At 44.4% G+C, this 20338-nt stretch overlaps 1 protein-coding gene across 10 annotated transcripts in view; it reads right to left on the reverse strand.

Annotated features, from left to right (window-relative positions):
* The window catches only part of TANC2 (tetratricopeptide repeat, ankyrin repeat and coiled-coil containing 2), a 631424-nt gene that overhangs the window by 362288 nt on the left and 248798 nt on the right, over positions 1–20338 (reverse strand). The window lies entirely within an intron of this gene.

Below are 20338 nucleotides of genomic sequence, written 5' to 3' on the forward strand. Positions count from 1 at the left end.
CGTTTAACTCGATATTAATGACAACGTCGTGTGAACGGGTACAGCGTTAAATCGGTATATCGGCCATTAAACCAATTTAAAGTCACAGTGTAGACCTGGCCTTAGTCTCTGAGATAGAAAGGAAGCTCTGAGGGGAGGGGAAAGGGAATGGAAGGGAACGGAAGGGAAGGTGGGCTTTCAATAAGGGAAAGTGACACTACTCTGAACTAATGGGTGAATTTAAATTGATATAGTTATACTGCTATAATCTCCTGTACAGACTCTCTTATTCCGCTATAAGAGGGCCTTTTTTCAGTTTAGTTTATATCGCTTGGGAAAGGGATTAAGCTAAACCAAAACCAGGCCCTCTTATACCAAATAAGATTGCCCATATAGTGCTTTATAGTTGTATAGCTATACCATTTTAACTAAACCAGTACAACTATTTCTGCTAGTCAAATCATTAATCTGGAAATAGGTTATGAAACACCAGTAAACCAAATCTTTGTTTTCATCTTGTAGATGAGTTCAAGTGACGTTTCATTAACACGTGTAGAGAACACCATGTGGTTGTATTATCATCTGAACTTAAACTGATCAAATGTTGCTAGACTGTGTGAACTGAAAGCCGCAGGGCTTTTAGCGTGTAACAAAGCAATCTGACAAACATTCAAACAGGTGTCCCCTGGAGACCGCAAAAGAAATGGTTAGTAACCTATCTGTAACTGCTGCTCTTCGAGATGTGTTGCAAAAGTCCATTCCACTGTAGCTGTGCACGTGCTCCAGTGTGAAGTTGTTAGAGAGTTCTTCTAATGGTACCCACTGGAGCGGCACAAGTGCTCTCTGGTGCCTCACACACAATGTGCAGGCATAAAGGGAGGACCTGTCCCCGACTCCCCTCAGTTCCTTCCTACCAGAAGATTCTGATAAAGAGGGGAAAGAGCATGAGTCATGGAATCGACATGTGCAACACATCATGAAGAATAACAGCTAAGGAAAACTTAGTAACCATTACTTTGAGCATGTATCCATGTATGTATCCATTCCACTGCATGTATCCATGCATGTATCCATTCCACTGTAGATGACTCAAGCACTCCCAACAGGAGGTAGGTTTGGAGTCTATCTGAACACGGACTGGAGGACCACATGTCCAAATTTAGCATTGTCTCTAAATTGCTGAGAGATAATGTAGTGAGAAGCAAACATATGACATAATGACCCTGCGCAGAAGGGAGTTTGGAGGAAAGCATACAGCAGAACCTCTAATCACAACAGAAGAAAAGCATCTATTAATTAATCCAGACTGTAGCCCGCTCAGTAGCAAAACTGGTGACATTTTCTGTTGTCTTTTGTTGCAAACAGATCCACTTGAGGAGTTCCCCAGAGCTGGAAAATGGACCTTGCTTTGTCACTAGTGGTGACTGATAACCTGCTCAGGTAATCTGCCAGTGTATTCTGAGACCCTGGGAGGTAGACCACTTTCTGAAGTATAGAGCTGTTGATGCAGAAGTCTCAGAGCAGAATTGCTTCTTGGCAGAGTAGTGAGGACTGGGATCCTCTGTTTGATTACATAAAACATGACCATCATTGTCGGTCAGCTCCAACATACACCTGAAACTAATGTGAGGCGGGAATGGGATGCAAACTAATCAGGTAGCTCTCATTTCCCTGATGTTTATGTGTAGATTGCGATATTGGGTAGACCAGAGACCTCGGGTCTGCAGGGGTCCCAGGTGAGCCCTACAACCATGTCCAAGATGTCCATGTCAAAGGTAAGAGATTGAAAAGGTGAAGCTAAGGGAACTCTTTGCAGACATTGGTCAGGTCTGTCCACCAATCTAGGGAGGATAAGATCATTTGGTACATGCCTTAACATGTATATACGGTGCCTTCTTGATGAATAAACCTCAGCCAACCAACCTTAACAAAGCATGAAATGCAACCTGGTATACTGGATTACATAAATGGATGCTGCCACATGTGCTAGCAGCCTAAAATGTCTCCCTCCATGGTGAGGGGATAAGCCTTTAAGTCTAGAATGAGATTTTGCACTGCATGAAACCTTGCCTGAGACAGTAAAGCCCCAGCCATTGTCGAGTCCAGGACCATTCCAAAACATACTATTTCCTGTACTGCAGATAGGACTGACTTTGTGTTAATCAGCAGGCCAAACACACTGAAGCTGGATCAGATTATGTTTATGCGGGACAACACCTGAAATCTGGATCAATCTCTTATCAGCCAGTTGTCCAGGTAAGTAAAAAACATAGATCTCCAACTTCTGGAAGAATGCTTCTACCACCACCATATGCTTTATAAATAAACATGGGACAGCCAAGACCAAAGGGGAGCACTGTGACTGATGATGGTGACCACTGACAGTGAAATGCAAAAATATTTTGTGGCTCAGATGAATTGCCACATGAAAATAAGCATCCTTTAAATTGAGAGCAGCACACCAGTCCCCTGGCTCCAAGGAAGGAATAATGGTAGCTAAAATTACCATGCAGAATTTTTATTCTATCCCTTAGATTTAAAATAGACCTTTGAACTCCTTTGTTTTGGGGATGAGGAAGTGTTGGGAGTAAAAGCCTTTTCCCCTGAACAAAGGACGCACCTCTTCTACAGCTCCTACAAGAAGTGATTGCATCTCTTGCAGTAACACTGTCTTATGAGAGAGGTCCCTGGAGAGACACAGGAAAAAGGAATGGGATGGGGGGAAACAGAAACAAATTGGAGCACGTATCCCACTTCCACTGTCCTTAGAGCCCACCGATCTGTTGTGATCTGAGTTCAAGCACAATGGAAGCGGGACAGATGGTTTGCAAAAACTGGAAAAGAAAAAGATGGCACGGTCAGAACTGGTAGACTGCTCTTTAACTGCCCATCAGAATGAACTTTTGGAAGATGCTGCTTGTCTCTATGAAAAGACTGTTACTCACCTTTGTAACTGTTGTTCTTCGAGATGTGTTGCTCATATCCATTCCAGTTAGGTATGTGTGCGCCGCGTGCACGTTCATCAGAAGATTTTTACCCTAGCAACACTCGGTGGGTCGGCTGGGCGCCCCCTGGAATGGCGCCGGATATATACCCCTGCCACCCCAACCGCCCCTCAGTTCCTTCTTGCCGGCTACTCTGACAGTGGGGAAAGAGGGCGGGTTTGGAATGGATATGCGCAACACATCTCGAAGAACAACAGTTACAAAGGTGAATAATCGTCTTTTCTTCTTCGAGTGATTGCTCATATCCATTCCAGTTAGGTGATTCCCAAGCCTTACTGACTCTTCTTGTAGGTAGGACAGACTCTATTTTTAGAAACCATAAGTGCTGAGCCAAAGGCTGCATCAGCTCTTGACTGTTGAACCAGAGCATAATGCAAGGCAAAGGTGTGGACCAAGGACCAGGTAGCTGTGGCGACATATTTCCTGGATTGGTACATGAGCCAGGAAGGCAGCAGATGAAGCCTGAGCCCTGGTAGAATGTGCGGTGAGATGGCTCGAGGGAACATGAGCCAAGTCATAACAAGTGCGGAAGCACGCTGTCACCCAAGAGGAGATCCTCTGGGAGGAGACAGGGAGGCCCTTCATTCGGTCTGCCACTGCGACGAAGAGTTGGGGTGATTTATGAAAGGGCTTCGCCCGTTCGATATAAAATGCAAGCGCCCTATGGACATCTAGGGAGTGCAATTGTTGCTCCCGTCGTGATGAGTGCGGCTTCGGGAAGAAGACCGGAAAGAAGATGTCCTGATTGATATGGAAGGTCGATACCACTTTAGGGAGGAACACTGGGTGTGCTCGCAACTGTACCTTTTCCTTGTGAAACACAGTATATGGTGGGTCCACTGTGAGCACCCGAAGCTCAGAGACTCGTCTGGCCGATGTAATGGCTACGAGGAAAACTGTCTTCCAGGACAGGTATAGCAGCGAGCAAGTTGCTAACGGCTCGAATGGTGGAGACATAAGTCTGGTTAAGACCAGCTTGAGGTCCCAGGTAGGGGCAGGGCGGCGTACTTGGGGGTATAGGCACTCCAAGCCCTTGAGGAACCTGGAAACCATAGGGTGCGAGAACACGGAGTGGCCACACTTCCCTGGGTGGAAGGTAGAAATGGCCGCCAAGTGCACCCTCAATGATGATACCGCTAGGCCCTGCTGTTTGAGAGACCAGAGGTAGTCCAGGATGGTGGGGGTCGAGACCTCGGTGGGAGTAACATTTTGCGTTTCGCACCAGCAGGAGAAACGCTTCCACTTGGCCAGATACGTAGACCGAGTGGAAGGTTTCCTCCTATCCAGCAGTATCTGTTGTACTGAGGCAGAGCAGCGTAACTCTGACTGGCTCAACCATGCAGGAGCCATGCCGTGAGGTGAAGGGACTGCAGGTCTGGGTGGTGAAGTCTGCTGTGGTCCTGAGTTATGAGGTCTGGGAGAAGAGGCAGGGTAATTGGGCTGGCTATCAACAGGTCGAGCAACATGGTGTACCAGTGCTGCCTGGGCCATGCTGGGGCAATCATGATCAAGCAAGCTCCGTCCCTGTGGAGCTTTACCAGGATGCTGTGAACCAGCGAGAACGGTGGAAAGGTGTAAAGCAATTGGCTCGTCCATGGTATCAGGAAAGCGTCCGAGATCGAACCCGGGGAGAGACCTCGGAAGGAGCAGAACACCTGGCATTTCCTGTTCTCGCGGGAAGCCAAGAGGTCTCTGCGGGGAAATCCCCACTTACGGAAAACGGAATGAATAATGTCCGGACGGATCGACCACTCGTGAGAGCGGAAAGATCTGCTGAGTCGATCCGTCAGAGTGTTCTGAACCCCTGGAAGAAAGGATGCTACCAGGTCTATCAAATGTGCTGTACAAAAGTTCAAGAGTTGAAAGGCTTCCTGACAAAGGGGGGAGGACCGTGTCCTCCTCTGTTTATGTAATACATGGCCGTTGTGTTGTCTGTGAACACTGAGACACAACGGCCTTGCAGAAGCTGTTGAAACGCCCGGCACGCAAGGCGGACTGCTCTCAACTCTCGGACATTGATGTGCAAGGCCAGCTCCTGAGATGATCTAATGCCTTGAGCGTGAAGATGTCTGAGGTGAGCACCCCAGCCGAGAGATGACGCATCCGTCGTCAGGGCCATAGAGGGCTGGGACAGATGGAATGGCATCCCTGCACACACCAGGGAGGGCGTCAACCACCAGTCGAGGGAGCCTAGGAGTCTTAGGGGAGATCCAGTCTATATTGTGTCGCCCCGGGTGGTATACTGAGGAGATCCAAGTTTGAAGGGGACGTAGGCGTAGCCTGGCGTGCTTGGCCACGAACTGCAGGCAGCCATGTGACCCAGGAAGCCGAGACAAGTTCGATCCGAAGTGGTTGGGAATTTTTGTAGGCCTTGTATAATCTATATCATTGCGTGAAACCGCGGCTGTGGTAAGAACCAGAGTAGATTTCTCTAGGTTGATCATCAGGCCCAGTTGGATGAATAGGTCCTTGATGATGCCCACGTGCCGTGTTACTTGGGTCTCGGAGGCCCCGCGAATGAGCCAATTGTCGAGATACGGGAAGACGTGTATGCGTCGACGACGGAGGGAGGCGGCAACTACGGCCATACACTTTGTGAACACTCTTGGGGCGGTGGAGAGGCCAAATGGAAGGACCATAAATTGGAAATGTTGACCGTTGACCACAAACCTGAGGTACCCTCTGTACGGAAGATAAATGGCAATGTGAAAATACGCGTCCTTCATATCGAGGGCGCCATACCAGTCTCCAGGATCCAGGGATGGGATGATGGTCCCCAGGGACACTATGCGGAATTTCAACTTTATCAAGAACTTGTTGAGTCCCTGCAGGTCTAGAATTGGTCTGAGACCTCCCTTCGCCTTGGGGATTAGGAAATAGCAGGAGTAGAACCCCTTGCCCCTCAAGTCCTCCAGTAACTCCTCTATAGCTCCCATGGCAAAGAGGGACCGTACCTCCTGCAAGAGGATTTGCTCGTGAGAGGGGTCCCTGAAGAGGGACGAGAATGTGGGAGGGGGAGCAAAATAAACTGAAGGCGGTATCCAAATTCTACCGTGCATAAGACCCGACGATCTGAAGTTAGTTGGGTCCAAGCAGGGAGGAAAGAGGAAAGGCAGTTGCAAAAGGGAGGGAAAGGATCCTGTTGAACAACTGGTATGTCGCCCTCGGGCGTGCCTTCAAAAGTTTGGCTTAGGTCCTATGGGTGCTTTGGCAGGGCCATGATTCTGACCCCCTTGGAGTCCGGACTGCCATCTACAATTGCTTCGGCCAAGCCTCCTTCCGAAGTCCTGCCGCTGTCTAGGCGGGGGGTAAGTGCGCTGAGGCTGGAGTCGGAAGGGTCTGCGCTGAGATTGCAGTGTGTGCATCCCGAGCGAGCGCATGATCAGCCTATTGTCCTTCAGACCCTGCACCCTAGGGTCAGTCTTTTCCGAAAATAGGCCCTGACCTTCGAAGGGCAAGTCCTGTATCGTATGCTGCAATTCAGGTGGAAGGCCTGACACCCGAAGCCATGATATTCGCCTCATGGTAATTCCTGAAGCCAGAGTTCTGGCCGCGGAGTCGGCTGCGTCTAAGGAGTCCTGGAAAGAAGTTCTCGCCACCTTCTTTCCTTCCTCCAAAAGGGCCGAAAACTCTTGGCGCGAGTCTTGGGGGACTAGCTCTGTGAATTTCTCAATTGCCGCCCAGGTGTTATAGTTATAGCACTAAGCAGGGCTTGTTGGTTTGCCACCCTGAGTTGGAGTCCCCCGGCAGAGTAGATTTTACGCCCCAATAAATCCATGCGCCTAGCCTCCTTTGCTTTTGGGGCAGGGGCTTGCTGGCCATGGTGCTCCCTTTCGTTAACCAATTGGACAACGAGGGAGCAGGGAGGACAGTGTACGTACAGGTACTCTTACCCCTTGGAGGGCACCATGTACTTCCTCCCAACTCCCCGAACCGTGGGCAGAATAGATGCTGGAGACTGCCAGATGGTATCAGCCTTCGCTTGGATCATCCGAATAAATGCTAAGGCCACCCTTGTGGGAGTGTCAGCCGACAAAATATCTACCTCCGGGTCCTTTATCTCCAGAACCTCCTCCACCGGGAGGTTCATATTCAGAGCCACCCGTGTCAGGAGATCTTGATGTGACCTTAGTTCAATTGGAGGAGGGCCCGAGGAGGATGTCCCCGCCACCGCTTCATCTGGAGAAGAGGAAGAGGAAAGGCCAGGGACAATCGGGTCCTCCGTTGTCTCGTGGACTTGGGCGACGTCTGGCTCCAGTGGGACCTGAGGGTCTGGTGCCCGAATGGGAGCGTCCTCCGTAGCCGCAGGAGGGGAGCGGCTAACAGTAGCCTCCTGCACCCAGTGCTCCGACGGTACAGAGCGTGATGGCACCGGAGGTCCACTTTGGTGATGGTGATATGCCCAAGGCATCCAGAAGGACCACTGATGAGGTCCTTGGTCTTGAGCCTGGGTCTCTTGAAAGACACGGCTGGGAACATCTAAGTCACGGTCCTGTGCATAGGAAGCACTGTCCACATGGGATGACATATATGCATGGCGAGACGGCCAAGGAGGAGCTGAAAACCCCTGAGAATGGTCTCCATCCCTGGGTAGTCTGTCTGTACACTACTGCGGAGAGCAGTATCAGGTGCTATACCGGTACCGGGAACGAGACCAGGCCCTGCAACTGGAACAGTGCCGGGAGGTGGACCGGGACCTTGAAGCTTGATGCCGGGAGCGGCTGCGAGAGGTGCGGTGCCGTGAGCAGTGCCGGGAGCTTGATCGGTACCAAGAGTACCAGGCCGGTGAACTGGGTCTTGAACGGTGCCGCGAGTGCGACCAGTACCAAGATGGAGAACGGTACTGGGATTGCGAGCGGCGTCGGGACCGGGATCGGCGATGGGACCGAGAACGCCAGCGGGACCGTGATCAGTGCCTCTCAGCAGTGCCGATGGAGGATGGTCTCAATAGCGCAGGCTTGCCTATGGACTGTATAACCCGCACCGATGGTGCCGGGGGTTGAGGCAGCGCAGACTCCGTCAGTGCAATCAGTTCCCTTGCCGTAGAGAAAGTTTCCGGCGTGGAGGGAATAGGAAGCTCAACCATGGCACACGCAGGGGAGCTGTCAGGCACCGGATTTGAAGGCTCTTGCGGGACCGGAATCGACGGTGCTGAAGTTGTCGGTGCCACGGCAGTTGTCGGTGCCAGGCGGTCCGACTTAGGCGGGTGCTCCGACTGCGGCGCGGACATGGAAGCCGCAGGAGTCTTATGTTTTTTTACCCGCAGGGAGAGAGAGCGGTGCCAAGCAGACATCTGGGCCGGTGATGGTTGGTGCCTAGGGGTCTTAGCGGTACCGGTGCGCTCCGGTGCTGAAGATGCACTTCTCCCGGTGTGGACTGTCCGGCGCTCAGTGCCGATGGTGGAGGAGTAAGAGCTGCCTCCATCAGGAGCTGTCTAAGATGAAAGTCCCACTCCTTTTTGGTCCTCGGCTTGAAGGTCTTGCAAATACGGCACTTATCTCTGAGGTGGGATTCCCCGAGGCATTTAAGGCAGGAGTTGTGAGGATCTCCTGCAGGCATCGGCTTGTGACAGGCCGAGCATGGTTTGAAACCCGGTGAACCAGGCATGGGCCCCGGCACCGGGTAAGGGGAAGGGGCTAATCCCCGAACCCTCTTAACTATATACACTATGTTAAAGAAAATAATAAACTAACTAAGTATAAAAATTTGAACTATATACACAATAACAACGAAAAAACTACGAGTAGCTAGTGAGGTGGAGATCAGCTAAGCCATGCTCCACTGTTCCAACGACAGACACGGACGGTCAGAAGGAACTGAGGGGCGGTTGGGTCAGCAGGGGTATATATCCGGCGCCATGACAGTGCCACTCCAGGGGCGCCTAGCCGACCCACCAAGTGTTGCTAGGGTAAAAATCTTCTAACGAACACGCACGTGGTACACTCACACCTAACTGGAATGGATATGAGCAATCACTCGAAGAAGAATCAGCAGCTGCAGAAGCAGAGAGTGGTGGTGGAAGTCTTTTGTAACTGCTGCTTTTCCTCCTTGGCAGGCCTGATCTCGAGGGGCAAAGCCCTGAAATTGCTGGGACTGGTGAGGACAGAAGGCCTTCTGCTTCACTGCTGGACTGTAAATGCCCAGGACTTCAGGGTCACTCTAAAGTCCTTAAGACTATACTGACTCTTGTCAAATTTGTCGAGAATAGTGTTGGCTCTTCAAACGGGAGGCCCTAGTCTGTTTGTTGATCAGGAGGGAAGCCAGGAGATTGTAACCACAACCAATGCCTCATCATGATGGGAGAAGCCATGATGCGAGCTGCAGAATCTGCTGCATACAGACACTCATGCAGAGGTGTTTGGAAACCAGCTTGCTCTCCTTGATCAATGTCTGGAACTCTTGTTTCGCATCAACCAGAAGCTTGTCTTTGAACTCTGAAATTGTATCCCACAGGGTAAAATTGTAGCATCCTAGCAAAGTTTTCAATACAACGCTGTAACCTACCTGTCGAATAAAGCTTCCTCCCAAATTAGTCCAGCTTCTTGACTTCTATTCTTCAAGGCTGATGCCTGGTGACCTGATCTGCCCTCTCTCATTGGCTGCCGACACAACCAGGGAGCCCCAAGGGGGATGACTATAGAAGGGACATAGTACTTCCTCTCCACTCTTTTCGCAGTTGGTGGCATGGAAGCTAAGGTCTAGTGAAGAACCCTGGTAAGCTCTAAAATAGTGGCATTAACAGGCAGAGCTATTCTAGTCAGGGCCACAGATGCCAACATGTCCACCAGCATGTGAGAGTTTTCTTGGACCTCTTCCAGGTAAATGTCCAGGGCCATAGCCATCCTCCTCAACATCTCCTGATGTGTCTTAAAATCATCAGAAGCAGCATTCCCTCTAATTTTTCCTACGAATGTGCAAAATGAATTTTGTTATGTGTATCAATATGGATGTGATGAGTGACACATCATCTCCATATCAGTGCACATAACGAAATTCACGTGGCAGGGGTGAGGCCAAGGGGTTCAGAGTGTGGGAAGGGGCTCAGAGCTGGGGCAGAGGGTTGGGGTGGGGGGTGTGAGGGCTCCAGATGGCGGTGCGGGCTCTGGGGTGAAGCTAAGGATGAGCGGTTTGGGGTGCAGGCTGACCCAGGGCTACTGCGGAGAGAGAGAGAGAGGACTCCCTAAAGTCTCTCTCCCCACAGCAGCACCTGGGCTTGGGGAGAGAGGTGCTTCTCCCTGCTGTGGCAGTTCTGGGGCTGGAGCCATGGGATAGGCAATGCACCCCTGGCCATGGCAGGTCTGGAGCTGGGGCACAGCCGCACAGCTGAGTGGGAACTTAAATCAGGAGGTGGAGAAATAGGTTTCACCAAAATTGATTCATCAGGGAATGAGGAAGAGGACACCAAATGATACTCGGGGCTGGTCCAGTTCCCACTCCTTTCACGGATATTCATGAAAGGGGTACTGAATTGCTTGATGCTGGCCTTGCTACTGATACTAGGGTGTTTGCAACATCGATGCCCCTGACGGTCAGTAGATGGAACTGGCTGTGGTGGATGCAAGGGACATTTTTTATTGAAGAGGAAAACCCCAATGGGTTGGAAAAGGGCCAATGGATACAGACCTGGTCCCCAATAGAACATGGCCCCATGGTACTTTTTGTAAGCCCCTTGTTGCTATTGAGGTTGAAATCAGGGAGGGAACCTGGTAAATTACTGGTCAAACCTGATAAACTGAGACACACAGGTACCCACTTCAGAGTGTGATGAAGAATCCTTCTCTTGTGACCATGGTGGGGTTGTGCTCATTGGTATCACTGAGATACAGTCAGAATCTGAAGAAAGGGGAGCTGGGGAGATCATCTCCAGTTCTTCCCTAGATGGTACAAATTTAATAGGCACTCTGATGACCGAATCAACAGTACCTGCACAGTTAAGCTGCTAACGTCAGTACTCTGGGTGGCGGTGCCAGGCGAGTCTCCTGAACAGCCAGTGACAGTGGTGCCAAAAGCTTCAACAACTCTCTCGCAGTGTTAAATGCCTCAAGAGTAGATGATACAGGGAAAGCACTGTGTGTTACTGCGGCATGATGTGATCCTGATTACGGTGTTTCAAGAACCAGCCTCAGCAGGCCTGTACTGGGCTCTGGAGACAACGAACTCCCCTGCTTAGAGGCATGCCCCAAGCAGTGCCTGCTCTTGAGCACCTTCCCGAGTCCTTAGATGAGCTCAGCCTCTTCACTTCCTCTGATGATCCTGGTACTGAGACTGATTTACGGTGCACTTGCTCTTTGGTACTGGTGACACCCATCTGCCTACTGGTACCAGTAACGCTGGAGGTGCACTACTAACTGATGTTGAGGTGCTCAGTACCTGGACTGAGGTAGACAGTTCAGATGGAGGATGTAGCGCCAATTCCACTAGCAGATATATCAATTTGGCTGTCCTGTCTTTTTTGGAGTGAGGCTTAAAGCCCTTATAAATACTACATTTGTCACTCACATGAGCCTCTCCCAAGCACTTAACACAGCAGCGAGGATCACTGTTAGGCACTGCCTCACCACAAGAGTGGCAGGGCTTGAAACCTAGAGAGTGCAGCATAGCTCCGGTATTGAACCAGTACCCAGACTGGGTGCTAGATCAATACCACAAACAATAAAAACCATTTTTTTACTACACTATTAAACTACATTAACTAAACAGAATTACACGTTTGACTAAAGACTTGAGGAAATAAGGAAAGGGAGCTCCAACACAGATGATAGGAACAAACGGAGGTGAGGCGGGGGTGGCTCTGCTCTTTAGGCCTGCATACTGTGCACAAGGGACCAGAGAGTGCTCAGGCTGTCCTAGTGGGTACCGTTAAGGAAAAAAATCACTGACAGCTATGCACTGGAGGGCATACACATCTACAGTGGAACGGAAATGTGCAATCACTCAAACAATAATCTAATTTATTGGTGTTTTTTAAAAAAAGGACAGGAAAAAAAAAAGAAATTTGAGTTTATTTTCTAATGTCCTTAGTGTGCTCCATTCAAAATCCTACTGAAATGTGTGAGTGAGAAAAAAGTCAGCAGCATGACTCATTAAGGTGAAACCCCAACATCATATTAGTATGGAATTTAGGATACATCTGTAAAAATACCTTATCACAGAAGAACTTAGTTTAAGGAGGACCGGTCAGTAGAGATTGAAGCTCACTCACTCTATAAGACCAACCAGCAAAAATAAGCTTCTATATTACAATACCTGAATTCACAAATATCAAGGAGCTATCAGACAGCAAGAGGCTTAAAGGGGCTATCAGAACATTTTATGTATAGGTGCTGTTCCTTGAGAGACAAATTTCCATGTAAGCTGTATCATATTTAATGGAAGATCGATTGTTGAAAATGAAGATTCTTTCCTCTTTGCAGATCATCTCAGGCCTGACACAAATCTAGTACAAGAGCATCAATGATAACACAGCAGATGTCAACCTCAAGTGAGGCAAGTCTACTGGTGCAGGTACCAGTGTGCTATACATCATGAATCAGGGCATAATTTTCAATTCTAATGTACCCACAAGTGCTCAGAGACACTTGGCTTTCGTCAGTCGAAATAAGCCGATATGTACATGATTTAACAGTGTCTCAAATGTGAAGTGACCCATCAGCATCTACACTATCAAGACTGAAAACACTGGAGGCCTCAGATACTTGCTTCTAGGAAAGAGGGGCACAGAAGGAGACATGTTGGGAATTGAGACTGATCCTTTCAAAGCAAACCCTGCTCTACAACTGAAGGGAGGTGAGGCATTCTACATTGCTGGGGTAATCAATGAATGACATTTCAACAACATAGTAATAGAATTGGCCTGGATATTTCAAGCAAATCAAAATAAAGCTTCAGGGACTATTTCACCATACTCATGTCAATGCGCGCAATACAAACGATCTATGGAAGTTCCCTGCCAGCTATTATGTTAGGAGCACAGACCCAAGACTGGCAATCTATTGTAGCATATAATTTTGAAAAAATCCGGATTTTATCCAGTTAATCTTTATACCTAACAGCATGAGCTGTGTCAGAAGGATTTCTGCCTTTTATGCAGATTTTCTATTTTTACTTTAAAAATTTTCAGGTGAGATATGATGCAGTCTGTTGCTTGAATGAATCAGTATGCAACAAAAATCTCTGTTACCAGTAATTTCAATGAGAAAGAATAGCTATGAGCAAGATAGTTTTAATTTTGTCTAACTTAACACTGCAGTGAAAGAGAGCCAAAAACACCAAGAGCAAGTGACTAAGTAGCTTTCTGAATATGGATGTTAACATCACAACCTTGGTTCATATATTACCAGCCTATCCAAAGGCAACAAGCTACTGAGGCTTTATGCAAGCTAATGTTTCCTTCTCAGAGCAAGCAGAACAAAATATGACTGTCATAAACAGATGGTTAAGGGTTAATGTCTCTTTTACCTGTAAAGGGTTAAGAAGCTCAGTGAACCTGGCTGACACCTGACCAGAAGACCAATGGGGGGACAAAATACTTTCAAATCTTGGTGGAGGGAAGTCTTTGTTTGTGCTGTTTGTTTTCTTCATTGTTCGCTCTTGGGGCTAAGAGGGACCAGAAGTGCACCCCAGGTTTCCCCAATCTTTCTGAAACAGTTTCTCATGTTCAAAATAGTAAGTACAAGCTAGAAAAGGCGGATTAGTCTTATGTTTGTTTTCTTAACTTGTGAATGTGTATTTTGCTGGAAGTATTTTTACCTCTGTTTGCTGTAACTTGAATTTCAGGCTAAGGGGGGGTGGAGGGGAAGTCCCTCTAGTCTATATGAGCTGAATACCCTGTAAACATTTTCCATCCTAATTTTACAGAGATAATTTTTACTTTTTTCTTTCTTTAATTAAAAGCTTTCTTTTTTAAGAAACTGATTGATTTCCCCCCCTTGTTTAAGACCCAAGGGGATTTGGTCTGAACTCACCAGGGATTGGTGGGGGGAAAGGAGGAGGCGGGAAGGTTAATTCCTCTCTGTTTTAAGATCCAAGGAGTTTGGATCAGTATAGTCTCTCAGGGTAGCCCAGGGAGGGGAAAGTCTGGGAGGGGGAAAGGAGGGGGGATGGTTTATTTCTCCTTGTTTTAAGACCCAAAGGGTTTAGGTCTTGGGTTCCCCAGGGAAGATTTTTGGGGGAACAGAAAGTGTGCCAAACACTATATTTTGGCTGGTGGCGGCGCTATCAGTTCTAAGCTAGGAATTAAGCTTAGACACGTACATGCAGGTCCCTACCTTTTGGACGCTAAAGTTCAAAGTGGGAAAAATACCTTGACAAAAATCCCACACCACTCATTAGAGTGTTTTGAAATTAAAGGTGAAGCAAAGTCACCTTTATATCTCTTGGGAAAACTGAAGTTGTAGCGTCTAGACTGGCAGTCTACTGACAAGTTCTAGGTTCTGATTCAATCCTACCACAAAAGGGAGAACAGTGTTGGAAAGGGAATATAAAACAGAACATAGTTTACCAACCATTTCTCTACAGAATTCTAATGTATACTCAGAGATTTGTATGGTTTTTATTTTGCTCATTTACTGGCCCAGCAGCCACTGGAACACTAGTAGTTTTAATCATCTCCTGATCATTCAGATATGTTATTTTCAACCACCACCAAGATATTTTTGAATATTGATAAAAATCCAGCTGTTTAAAATTAAAATGCATTTTCTTAGATTTATTACAATTATTATTACTGGCTTGCTATTATAAGGTTACTCATGAATGAAGATCTATTGGAATTTCCCCTTTCCAGAAAAAGAGAGCACTGAAGCATTTTCTGGGAGAAAAAAACACCCTCCAAAGGAATTAAAGAAATTACACTAACTCTGCAAACCAAAAGGAAAACACAAACAAAAACAAAACAAAATAACAAAACACCCAGTAGATCAAATTCTGAGTCTACCAACCTAATTTTCTCCTACCGTTTTTATAATTTTGAGCTGCACAAAAAACTTTGAAGAAGAAACTATAAAGGCAGAATACATTTACCAGTATAGTATAGTGTTATCTTCAACCTAAGAACTTAAGGAAAAAAGCTTTGTATTCATTACAATGTTAACACTGAACTGTCTTGATAATAAGTATAAAAAGATTATTTTCCTGTGAGCTGTCAAATGGAAATCCTTGTATTGTTAAATATACTCCAAGGTCCAAGGTCCCTACTGGGAGCCCATTTCTCTTTCTTATTAAGTTTAAGTTTGCAACCACAAATTGCAACACCACAAAAATGTATTCAATTTCTTGGCCATCTACCACTACTCTTATCTCTTTTAGAATCAAGCCAATAAGGAAATGTCTTACAAAGGTAAGACTGTAAAGCAGATGGAAATCTGCAGGTTTTCACAAAAACAGACATATACAAAACAGAAACAGGAAAATAAACTGTCATATGGTGAGGTTATAATCTGTATTAGCCTTAGGCAACCAAAATTCATTTCACAGATACAGACAAATTTATCTATATTCTAACAAAACCTTTGCTTCACAAGAAATGTTTGGTTCCCATGATGTAACCATGTGTCACTGCTAATGACTAATAGCAGGAATACCGGCAAGTTACTCATTAATTGCAAATGTAGCAAGCATCAATAGTCAGACCTAAATTAAAAAGGTGATAATGCAGCTTTTAAAGAGAGATAAGCGAAGTGTCACGCCCTGCACTGAATCAGATCAACACATTGTACCTCTGTAAAAGAGAAGATTGTACAATTTGTTTTTAACTGATCACATTTAATGGTTACATTTTACATCCATCTCCAAAAGGCAAAAAAACTTTTCAACGTTTTAAAGAGCAATATATAAAGAAAAATCTTCAAACCTTTTTTTCAAGTATAAGAATATGATAATCTGAACGGTAAGTGAATAATCATGTTTCCTTAGTAATGAGGCCTTAACCCTGCAAGCAGATGCCTTAGTGGTCTGACTTTAAAAACAAAAAGCAAAAAAAAAACAACCCTATTTACTGAAGTAAACAGGACTCTGAATGGGTGAAGTGGTGTGCCTGTATGCAAGTTAATTGTAAAATCAAGGCATTTATAGTGAAAAACACTGCCAGCATGGAGTTAAGCTTCTGACCTGGTTCAAGCTGCAACTTTCTTCCGCTGAAACTATTGCTGACAAGTTCTTCTTGTTTCAGCCTTTGAGAAAGAATTTTAGAACAAGATTTCTATATTTGAATGCTTGTTCTTAATAATGGAGTTCAGCAACACTAACTCCTAACTGATGCAGGTTTTGAGTGAAATTTCTTGCTTTTTGGAAAATGCATTTTGAATTCCTATTTCTAAATGTAAGAGTGTTTTGACAAACATTTTATATATAAGGGAAATGATTTCAAAAGCATGTAAACATTCTATCTGTTAAAAATACTAATTTCCTTATAAACAATTCTCCAATGGAGTAGTTTCTGTATTTTATATAGTTATCAAAATGAAATGTTTAACTATGTTTACAGAAATGGCCATGATAGTTTATTTTTGTCCATTCTTGCAGTTGAACTGTGTCCAGTAGACAGAACTAAAACTTTAAAATCACTTAATCTTTCATACATAGTATTTCAATAAATCCATTCACAGGTAATTAAAGAAACAAAGTTCTGCCAGACCAAGTTTAAATTTCACTTTTATTTGTCTATTATTATAGGTAGAGCTGGTAGTACAGCTCATAGTTAAAGTTTCCTGATATTTCCCATTTATAAGATCCTGTTTTCAGTTGCTTTTAATTTTGCCATACTTAAGCTGCTTGGGCTGAAATTTTCCCTGCGAGGGGTCTGCCTCAGGCTCATGTTTTTGGGCAGTTTCAGCAAAAGTGTTTCAGCAGAGGTTTTTTTTAAAAACAAGCTTCATGAAAAATAGGATGGCTTACCTATGTTAAATTCTCAGAAACTTTTAGCTGAGAAGCTTTAGTCAGTGCCTCCATGCTTTGCAACTGGGAACTGAAATTTGGCAGTGGGGTTACTTTGTGTCAGGGACTTGCCTTTTTCACCTCCTATGAAAATCCACCCAAATTTGGTCATATTTATAAGTCTTTGAAAAAACTGTTGGCATATTCTCAGTAGAGACCAGTTAGAACTACACACTTGAAAACTCAGCAGATTCTGTCCTCATTCAGATTGTTGTAGCCTCTCACAACTCTGACACGCAACTGGATTATGCAGGTGTCATCCCCGCAGGACAACTGTGCATACTCCAGCTCAGGTCTACCAAAGCTCTGCCAGACCATCTCTGCAAATGCTGGAGGCTAACATACTACCTCTATCAGTTCCGAACGGTGAACCAGCATCACTGGGAGCTGCGAGTGGCTGTGCAAATGTAAACCAACGGTCTGATGGCCTGCCAGTGGATTACCCTGATGGGCCGCATGCGGCCCGCAGGTTGTCCACCACTGATCTAAAGGATTCAAACCTGCTGATGAACCATGTGGTTGTCAATATGATGCCACAAGATTAAATTTCTTTTTTTCAAGTTTGTTTTTCTAAAAACTAGGAAATTATATAACAAAACTATTAAAATATTACAGTTGCAAAGTCAAGCAATCAAACATTAGGAAATGCCAGTATTTAAGGTTTCCTTGCAACCTTCGTTGGACCCTCTTGTGCATATAAGTTATGATACAGTGTTTAATTAACCTCTCCCAAAAAGTTTCTATGCAATGATAGGGAAGTCACTTAAGCAATATTTTTCAAGGTGGTCACTAACAATGTGTTCCTCAATTTCTGGCTGCCCAACTTGACACCCTGGGGTCTAATTTACAGGAGTGCTGAGCACTCACAACTACAACTGAAGTCAACAGGAGATTTCTTTGAACATATAATGTTAGTACTCTGAAAAAATCAGGTCTCAAATTGGACATCCAAAATTAGTGGACATTTCTGTCCTAATTCTTTGTATCCTCAGCTGTCAAATGGGGATAATACTACCTTGCCTCACAGGTGGTTCTGAAAATAATTAATGTTTGTGAAGTGCTCAGCTACTATAATGATGAGCGCCTCAGAAAAGTCTATTAGGAAATTAAGTGCAGCATTTGAATAATGTACAGTTAATACGGTCTGGGGCCACATATTGCACAATGAAGAGAAAACAAATTTTTAAATAGCTACTTCTTCAGTGAGCACTGTCCATCCTTGCACTGAATGAGACCAGGATACTGTGGAAAAAATAGTATGTGATCACGTAATTAAAGATGGTATCATAACTCATATGCCCAAGGGGAGGTATATGAAGAATGGACAAAACTCCCCTAATCTTGGAATTTCCTACCTTTTGAACACTTGAGTTTGCAACCTTAATGTTCCTTTAATATACATTTGCGTGGACAAGCATAAAAAAGATGATCTTTCTTATTGACAATGTATAGCACACAAGTATAGCATACATTTGTCTATAGGATAGAAAGCAAGTTTAAAAAGCAACTTGATAACACATGTATATTAAAAAATATTAAATATATTTGGCAATTAAACAGTTTAATGTTAAATCCATTAATATTAAAATATATGCTTCTGGCTATCGATGTCTAGTGTGTAATCACTGTGATGTTTTAAACAAAGAATGAATACAGAACATATCTCGACAACACATTTATTCAAAAACATTATTATTCACACTGGTTGGATATGATACACTATAAACTGTCTAGAAATAATTTTATAACCTCCAATGGTTCTTAAATTATCTTACCGAGATGTTTAAATATTGAAACACATCAAATATTGATGTCTGACAGTCTTGGTAAACCCTTAACCTCAATTACTGTAGTACTCTAACCAGTACCCTTTTTAATTTGCAGATGAAAATTGTGTTAAAATGGAGTTAAGCTTGAGAGTATCAGTAATTTAGGGTAAAACACATTACTGAGATGTTGTATTTATCCCAAAACCAAAAATTAAGTTGAGATTACACTTTTGAAAAAAAAGCAAAACATGCTGAGGTAAGAAATGCACAGTTCAGGCACCTAAAACAACTTAACTCTGCCCTGTAGTACTGCAGTAACAACATTATTATGATTAAGGCTTTTCAGTATCTGTGATGTCAGATCAGATTAATTTGATTTTTAAGGGATATTAGCCTGGCTGGATTTTTTGTATATCCCCCTTTATGAAATCATTACAGGGCAGAGTTAAGGTTATTTGAGTGGCTTAACTGTGCATTACTTATGTCATATATTTTGATTTTTTTTTTTTTTTAGTTTAACCTTAACTCTGAATTTCCTCGGCTAATAATAGTTCTGCGATAATTATATCATCTCTTTTTCCCTCTTACCCTTAAATCACTGACACTCACACTCAACTTTCACTCCCTCTTAATATAATTTTTGCCTGGGAATTTCTATAATTTTAAAGAATTTTATTAAGGCTATATATTAATCTCAGTTAATGCCTGTAATTAACTGAAAACAACATTAACGCATATGTGGAGTGCCTAATGTAAAATCCACCCTCCCTTGCAAACAAGGGCTCACGGAGCTGAAGGGAGCTCATCTAGCTCAGTAAAATGAGTTTAATCACTGTTTAACACTATGATTAAAACTGCGATTAATTTTTTTTAATCTCATGCTTAACTGTGATTACTTTTTATCTCAAGATTAATCATGATTAATTTTTTATTTGCTTGACAGCCCTCAATTTCATACATGAGCACTAAACAAGAAATGCAAAGAGAATGCTACCATGTGATATTTCTAACTGAAGCTATGTACTATCAATCATAAATCATATTTAAAAAAAAATTATGGTCAGATTCACCAATACATCAAAGCAGCCAAAGACACCAGCCATTTAAGTTGGGTTTACAAATGTTTTTCTTTGCCAAAACAGCACAAAGCAACCAAAGCATATTGGCAAATCTAATCCACAACATTTCTTCAAAGATAACCAATGCACAAGATTTAAATTAATATTTACAGTATGGAAAGTTTGACATTTCTGTATTAGTCTACTGTTAAGATGATTCAGTACAAAGAAATGTCCAACCCAGATGCAAAAGTTTTTAAGAATCCAGCTTTTAATTTATTTTTTGCTCTAATTAAAGGATTTACTTGTGAATTCTCATAATATTCATTCTTTGAAAAGAGAGCGCTGTAATTCTGGGGACGATATATTGTATTTTTCACAGAAAACAGAGATTGAATCCTTGTTTGAAGTGCAGAACAAAATTCAATTTTAACTATGCAGTAACAATCAGGTCAGCATCTTAACAAAAGACGGTTACTTACCTTTGTAACTGTTGTTCTTCGAGATGTGTTGCTCAGATCCATTCCAGTTAGGTGTGCGCGCGCCGCGTGCACGTTCGTCGGAGAAACTTTTACCCTAGCAACACTCGGTGGGC

This window comes from Chelonoidis abingdonii, chromosome 21 (assembly GCF_003597395.2).
Source record: "Chelonoidis abingdonii isolate Lonesome George chromosome 21, CheloAbing_2.0, whole genome shotgun sequence".
Lineage (NCBI taxonomy): Eukaryota > Metazoa > Chordata > Testudines > Testudinidae > Chelonoidis > Chelonoidis abingdonii.